This window comes from Lactuca saligna, chromosome 1, assembly GCF_052625555.1.
Source record: "Lactuca saligna cultivar CGN05327 chromosome 1, ASM5262555v1, whole genome shotgun sequence".
NCBI classification, from domain to species: domain Eukaryota; kingdom Viridiplantae; phylum Streptophyta; class Magnoliopsida; order Asterales; family Asteraceae; genus Lactuca; species Lactuca saligna.
The window spans coordinates 143,326,854-143,334,574 of record NC_136417.1 but is presented as its reverse complement, the minus strand read 5'-3'; the positions used below and the strand labels follow the sequence as shown (position 1 = coordinate 143,334,574).

The 7,721-nt window shown below is 35.8% G+C and overlaps 1 pseudogene across 1 annotated transcript; it reads right to left on the bottom strand.

Moving 5' to 3' along the window:
• Positions 1-1,218: 1,218 nt before the first annotated feature.
• On the bottom strand, positions 1,219-6,998 carry LOC145045022 (ACD11 homolog protein-like; annotated as a pseudogene). The gene is made up of 12 exons (XR_013681758.1): positions 5,869-6,998; positions 5,640-5,785; positions 5,502-5,560; positions 3,994-4,142; positions 3,722-3,926; positions 3,514-3,615; positions 2,909-3,018; positions 2,288-2,784; positions 2,104-2,187; positions 1,756-2,015; positions 1,544-1,624; positions 1,219-1,386 (listed from the first exon to the last, which is right to left on the bottom strand). The product of XR_013681758.1 is annotated as an ACD11 homolog protein-like (transcript).
• Positions 6,999-7,721: the final 723 nt, after the last annotated feature.

Genomic DNA, 7,721 nt, shown 5'->3' with positions numbered 1-7,721 from the left:
TCAGAGTCACCAGAAGAGTTACTCGGATAAGCGTCGGTCGGAGCTTGAGTTTCAAGTCGGGGATTTTGTGCTCCTGAAGGTGTCTCCTTGGAAAGGAGTGATCCGTTTTAGGAAGAGGGGCAAGTTAGGGCCCAAATATATTGGGTCGTTTAGGGTGATCGTGAGGGTGGGTAGAGTAGCATATCGTTTGGAGTTACTTGCAGAGTTGGACCAGATTCATGATACCTTCCACGTGTCGTAGCTGAGGAAGTGTATAGCCGACGAGTCGGCAGTAGTACCATTAGAGGATATCCAGGTGGATGCGAGTCTGAATTATGCGGAAAAGCCGATCGCAATCTTGGATCGGAAGATCAAGGTTCTGAGGAACAAAGAAGTGCCCCTGGTGCAGGTCCAGTGGCAACATCGGAGGGGGTTCGAGCTGACTTGGGAACCGGAGAGCGAGATGCGTGAGCAACATCCCGAGTAGTTTGCGGAATGAGACTTCAAGGACGAATTCTGATTCTAGTGGGGGAGAATTGTAACATCCGGAGTCCCAGGCATCTTACTTATGGTTTAATATTGAGTTTTTTGGAGAGAGACTCAGCGAGTAGGCGCTCAGACTCGCCGAGTAGGAGTGCGGATGGTCAGACTGATTTAATGGAGGAATTGTTGAGTCCATTCGTGGACTCGGCGAGTCCATGCTATTTAATGAAACCCTAATCCCCGGGTTTTGATAACTATTTAAAGGCCCTTATGGCCTTCATTTGTGGCTACCAGTTGATAGAGAGAAACACCAGAGTGTGAACGTTTTGAGAGAGAGAGAGAGGCTACTAGAAAAATAGCCTTTTATGACGCTCATTGCAGGTCGTAAAACGCTCAGATGGCGCGCAAATTCGTGTCAAGGAAGGCCCTGTCATAAAGAGAGACGACGCGCATTTACAACATGCATTTACGACGCCCAGTTATGACACGCAATGCGTATCAAGGAAGGCCCTATCATAAAGGAATACGACACGCATTTGTGTGTCGTAACCTTACAACGCGCTTGTTTATGACATGCAACGCGTATCAAGGAAGCCCTTGTCATAAATGAAGATGACGCGCATTTGCATGTCATAAACTTCAGTAACCATTTACGATATGCATTTACTACGCGTCTTTACGATACTCATTTACACATAATACAAAATTTTGTAAACAAATATATACTAAAACAATCAATTTCATCCAATAACATCATGTCAAAAAATTGTAATACATTGATATTAATGGGATCTAATTCTACATTGTTACTAAGAGGTTTTGCCTAACTATATAACCTAATACTATATTGCATATCAAGGGACACCTTCTGCAAGTTGGTTGATGTATAATGTGAGATCTTTATTCCAAGTTGGTTCCTTTGTCCTGATAAAAAAAAAACATTTAAAGCAAAGACTAATTCACTACTTAAGTTACATGTATACTTTGACAAGTTAAGACTAGAAAGTACATTTATTTGTCTTCCATCACAGAAAACACAAGCCAGATACAAGAAGAATGGGACCACATTGAATATACTCACCCCCATTTAACATTGCTTTTCACAATCTGACTATCTAATTGCAAAACCACATAAGGATCACTTGTTCCCTGAAAGCAGAAACTGGGCAACACATGAGAGCACTTAAAACATAGATTTTCTAATCCCTAAAAAGTGACCAAATGGTGCTGCATATATAGATGTAAATGTATAAATATTTCATCTAAAGGAAAGATATGCAAAAGAGTGGTTACCCATGGATCCATGGCAGGAAAATCATAACCCATCTTAAGCTTTATAAACACCTGGCCATCATAAATCTTACGAAGAAATGATCTGTTGATCATAAACCTATAAAATAATAAAATAGTGTAAAAGAATCCTTTTTTTAATCATCATGATGTAATTAAAATAATACATTTATCTAAAAGAAAAATTAGACGCCTCCATATTCAGAATATGAATATAAATCTCTCGCTAGGAGGAAACATGTCATTGACATTCCACGAGAGAGCTTCAAAACAAAAAACAAATAAAAAAAATCAAGTTACTCCGGATATTATAAAAATTAGCGTTAAAAAATGCAAGAAATAGCAACATACTTTTCTTTATTTTTGTACTACAGAATTCTACTTCCATTTCTTTGAATCTATTTTGACTGCATCTTCAAGAGATACAACATCCTCCTGCTTATGGTTGCATGGAAAAGAGGCAAAACAATTAAAAATAAATATAATAGCAGAAAAAACAGATCCATTAGAAGAAAAAGAACACATGGTAACCAACCTTCCAATGTAACTATGTACCATGAATAATTTCCTGAATTCAAGCCTTGAGAGAATCATTGCCTGGTCGCTTATGTAATAGCTTGAAGAATCAGTATTACAGGCATTTGTAGGCCCGAAATAGTACTAGTTTACATTTAATTTCACCTACATATGTATTTTATTGCATTAATGAACGATTAGCAAGAGCTCTGTAACATTAAGGTAGTTATGCCAGTTTTCAAGCTCTGTAACATTAAGTGGCCTAAAATGATAATAAGGTCTCCTGATGGCTGTTTCAAAATCTATGATTTTAGAATCAAAATCCTTAGTTTTTTTTTATAAAGCTCTTCTCTAAGGGAAATATAGGTCTCCAACTCTTTAGCTTCTGTTAATCCATCATTCCGATGGATCTCACCCTCACTTTCTTGATTCTTGAATTCCCCTTTTGCCCTTGCTGCAACTTCAAGTTCTTCAACTGTTCTCAGTTCTGATAAAGGGCGACTAGCAACTAATTACCTAAAGTTGTCAAAAGTAAAAAAAAAAAAAAAAAAAAAAAAAAAAAAAAAAAAAGTAGAATGAAAAGATGTGGCTTGACTAATTAAAGAAAGATTGTGTTGAAAAAACATATATCAATCATCACCTGTTGAAATACCGATCCAACTGCTGATTAGGAATCTCCAATATCCGTGTGTAAAATCATGGCAAGATTCGACCATTTCTATAGTTGATACTCATATTCAATGTATTTATCTAAAAAAGAAAATGAAAGATAATCAGTTCCAGCATAAGCTAGACCCCTTTCAAATAGCCTGAAAAGAACACCATAAATGAAATATTTAGTTATATTAACCACATATTATGGACTACAGTAATAGCTATAATGTCCCTGTATGCAAAATAGCTCCATTAAATGAGCATGACACTTTCCAAATGTACACACAAAACTGTCATATTTGGAGAGTGTGCAATGCAAGATTTAGTGGCATGTCGCATTTCGAGACTACCATATGATAAAATAAATATGGAAGTTAATGAAAAGCTTGTTGTCACTCTATACAGAGGAAAGCTTGAATTAAATAGTCCAAAGTTAAAACATTATTCATTTTTGGTCCTTATTTTTAAGATTCATAAAAATCAATGTCAAACCCTGAAATAAGTACCAAAACTAAAAAAAAACATTTCAATTTGGACTAAACAAAGTAAGAATCAGAAACCATAGGGACCATTATTATAAATTAGAGATACCTTATAATATTGTAGGAGCTGCTGCCTCTTTAGTTTCAACGTGGGGGTTATCAACTCCCTTTCAAAGTCAAACAGAACTGGCTCCAAATGAACCGCTTTCAGCTTCTCAAAACCACGAAGTTGTGTACCCAATTTATTTTATCACCAACCAAAATAATAAAACAACAAATTATAACAAATTTCATATTTAATTTAAATTTGAACTTACTTTATTTTTCTGAACTTCAGAGTTAAGCGCATCAAGGACATTTTCTAACATTCGAGTTGTTTCACAATGAAACAAAACCCCCTGATTCGCCATTCTTTGATTCCACAAGTGAGATTGTCAACCCAATGATTCATTGAAAACTCGATTTGCATGGAGTATGTAGCTACATTTGTCAAACCAAAAGATGTTGCTATATGCTGATGATCTGAAAATCAATGAATGATTAAACAATTTTTACTAATCTGCAATAACATAAAAGATTTGAAACTTACCTGTCCAGTAAGAAGAAGGGTATCAGCAGCTAGCAAACATGCCATGATGGAATGGAATCTGGAATTCTAGTTATATGAGTTTTAAGTGCTCTAAAAACTCACCTGATTCCTTAATTCAGTTATCTGGGGTCATTTTTCCAAGTTTTCTCCTGCATAACAAACATATCATAAAATCACTCATATATTATTCATTGGTATTTTAAGCATTTGGTAAATAAATCCACGGTCAAATATTCAATGGATTAAATTATCCACTTCATTTTTTGTTATTTTTACTTTATTTCAACTTTATTAAGGTCTTCTACTTCATATGAATCAAGGAAAAACCTCCTGTGAACATGAGGTTTCCAGCTTCGAGGCCTAAGCAAATTAGATATCACTTGCAATGATAATATTGGTGATAGTATTTACTCTTGAACCACAATAATTAAGCAAGGTATTATGTTAGATAAATAAAAAAAAAAACCTAATAAATAAGGTGCAGAGTAGTTATAAGAATTATCACACTTGTATACATGATTTTTATAATCTATGAACAGAAATAAGATACAAAAACCATGACATTGCAAATCAATTAAGAACGAAAGTCAAACTATAGAACCTATTGCAAGATGACATTGCAAAAGAATTATGCCACATTAAGATGCCTGGTATGTTTTTATTTCTCAGAAATGTAAATAACTTGTAAATAAAAAATTCATAATTTCTAATGAAAAGTTCATATTTTTGCTACCATTGTCTTTAGATCTGATATGCTACTACTTCTTTGTCATCTTGGGCTTGAACTTTTACTGGTATATCTTCTTTGTTATCCTGTGATTTGTGTAACTATAAAAGCATATACCTTTAAGGCTTTGAGGAACTTTGCAGTTCCACTTTGGGCAATTGTTCCAAGAGAGTCAACTAGTTCTTGGTGAGTCATACCAATACCAAAGTCCCTGAATACACATATGGAAATTAGCAAATTTTCAATTAAATTTTATTTTAATTAAGATTCTTAACTTACTGAATGGTAATTATTCCATTTTCTTGATCGGTTTTAATACATATGTCAAGTTCTAAAACACCCTCCAAAAGTTGTTGATCAGTAACACTAAGGAATAGAAGCTTGTCCAAGGCATCACTTTCAGTTTTAAACATACTAGGTTCCCAAAGTCAAAGTGTACCTCCTAGTCTTACCCTTCTATTCACAAAATCATTGTGTCACAAAATCATTGTGACACTCTCCTCACATACCCAATACAACATACTAAAGAAAGTGAATGACCATTTTACCCTTGTATCTGCAAAACTACTAAATCTAATAGAAACATGGGTAGAACGGGAAATGCAACATCTTGATGCATAGAGTGAGCGACACCCATTATGCCATTACTAAAGAAAGTAAATGAAGTGTCTGAATGTGAGTAAATGACCATTTTACCCTTGCATTCACAAAACAAAGTGCTACTATTACATGATGCTAAATGTATTCAAGTCAAAAAGAAACGAGCCTTTAGTCAACTTACCAATCTCATTTCCATGTGCCATGTCAACGGCATTAGCTTGGTCAACAACAGTCTTACTTCTGATTCAAATTTGAGTAATTAAATGAGTCAAACCTCATTTCCCAAGATTTTATTAAAAAAAGGATTTCCATGACTAACCAGTTTCATTTAAATTGAGCAGAAGTTGTTCCCTTGATGGAAGAGCACATATTCTTGCAGAAAATGCAGTTCTAATATCCCATGAATGATATGTCGCACACACTTGTTGATATGCTGATGAAGCTGCATCTTTTAGGGAGTAATCGCTGAATCATCACCACAAGAATATGCAATTAATAACACTAGAATTAATAAATACAATCATGTGTAATAAGTCATAAGAACATACTTGTTTTATAGAAAATTATGGAATAATTCTCAAATTAGGTCAAGACCCTGTCTAACTCTGTGAAGATTATGAGTATGGTTACCACGTGACTTCACTGTCTTCCATTTTACATCATAATCAACTACACTGCTTAAACTCACATGGCGTTCTGATACTTCTTCTAGATCACGGACCTGAAAACCAAATAGAGGATTTTGAATGAAGAGCACAGAAACGAAAGAACACAGAAACAAAAGAACACGCATCACAAAAAGGCTTTAATTTCAGAACAGGAAAATCGCCATTTCTTCCATCTATAATCAAATTCAAAATTTCCTCAAATGCATCCGCGATTGAAAAAAGAGAGGTTCGTGTTCCAGTGTCTTCAAATTCATCACCTCCACTATAATCCATCCTCTTGGAGTTGCTCCTGAGATCAAACAATTTGAGATAAGCAACAAAACGCAGTTTCCAAATCAATATCAATTGCAAAAACTAAACACAAATTGTAAGAGAAATCGCGTCTGCTCAGATCAAGATATGCCCCAAAAGCGTATGATATTTGTCGGATAGATTTGGGAGGTTGATGAATGTAAGATTTGCAATTGCTCTGAAAACAAGAACAATTCAAGAGCAGGGGATCACAGGGAGAAATTTGGGAATAACTTTAATCGTACAATGCAAATTTGAATCACGAGCTTAAAACAACAAATTTAGGGAAATTCAAGAAGTGATCATTTGATATCAGCAGAAGAACCCTAGCTTTGATCGTACAATGCAAATGTGAGAAATGAGTTAGTGAAACTTTGGAATAACTTTTAAGTTAGCCGAGTTAGGAAGCATCAAATGCTTGTTGTCTCGATTAGATTTGGAAGTAATAGAAAAGAACCCAGTCGCATTCGTTTTCTCCGCCGTTGACGACGGTTTATGGAGTCGATGATGTCATCGTGTACTGCGATGTGGCGTTCCGATCTTGAACCGACATCTTCAGATGGAGGAAGTGTTTGCTTAGGCACTTCGAACTCTTAAATATTATCAGGTTCGATGCTGGTGGTGGCGGCTTAGGGCTTAGAGAGAAAGAGAGAGAGACGAACTGCTTAAAGGATAATTAGGGCTTTTTGGTAGAGGATTTTAGAAGAAAAAGAAGGAGATGTATCGGCGGGCCGTTCAATTTTTTGGTATTTGATTTCCTCCCTAAGAGAATGCGCCTTCCTAAAGAAAAATATAAAGCGACAGTTTTAGACGACACGCTTTTTTATGATAGGTGCCCCCCGTGTTTTTTATGTTTTTGTTGAACACTATTTTTTGGGCGCGCACAAATGCGTGTCCTCTATTCTTCAAATTTTTCAAAACTGACATTACTTTTTAGGGAACGCTCATATATGCATCCTCTATCAGCGAGTGTCATTGTTTGCGCGTCATTAAAGAGCTGTTTTCTAGTAGTAGGAAGCCATTTTTGATCTTTGTGTGGGTGTTTTTGCAAGAAAAAGGTGGCCAAGGTAAGAGGAAACTAAAGAGGGTGCTAATCTGTGGATTTCGAAGCTTAGGGACTTCATCTTGAGGTAAATGTTCGATCCTTTTTCAGTTTTGGTGTAAGTTTTGAGAGTTAGGGTTTCTAGCCCCTTTTTGAGTATGATTTGTGAAGCAAATGGTCCCTTCTTGCCTTGAGGCTTCGAATCTAGATCCAAAGAGGTCCATAGACCTTTAATCCTTGATCTTTATTGAGTGTCTTTGAGAGATATGAGTTTTGGATGGCATGTAGAGGCCATTTCATCAAATAGAGACATAGGGTCTTTGCATGGGCATCAAGTTCCAAACTCTATGTGTTTATTATGATCAAGGAGGGCGGATATATGGGTTAGAGGAACAGATCT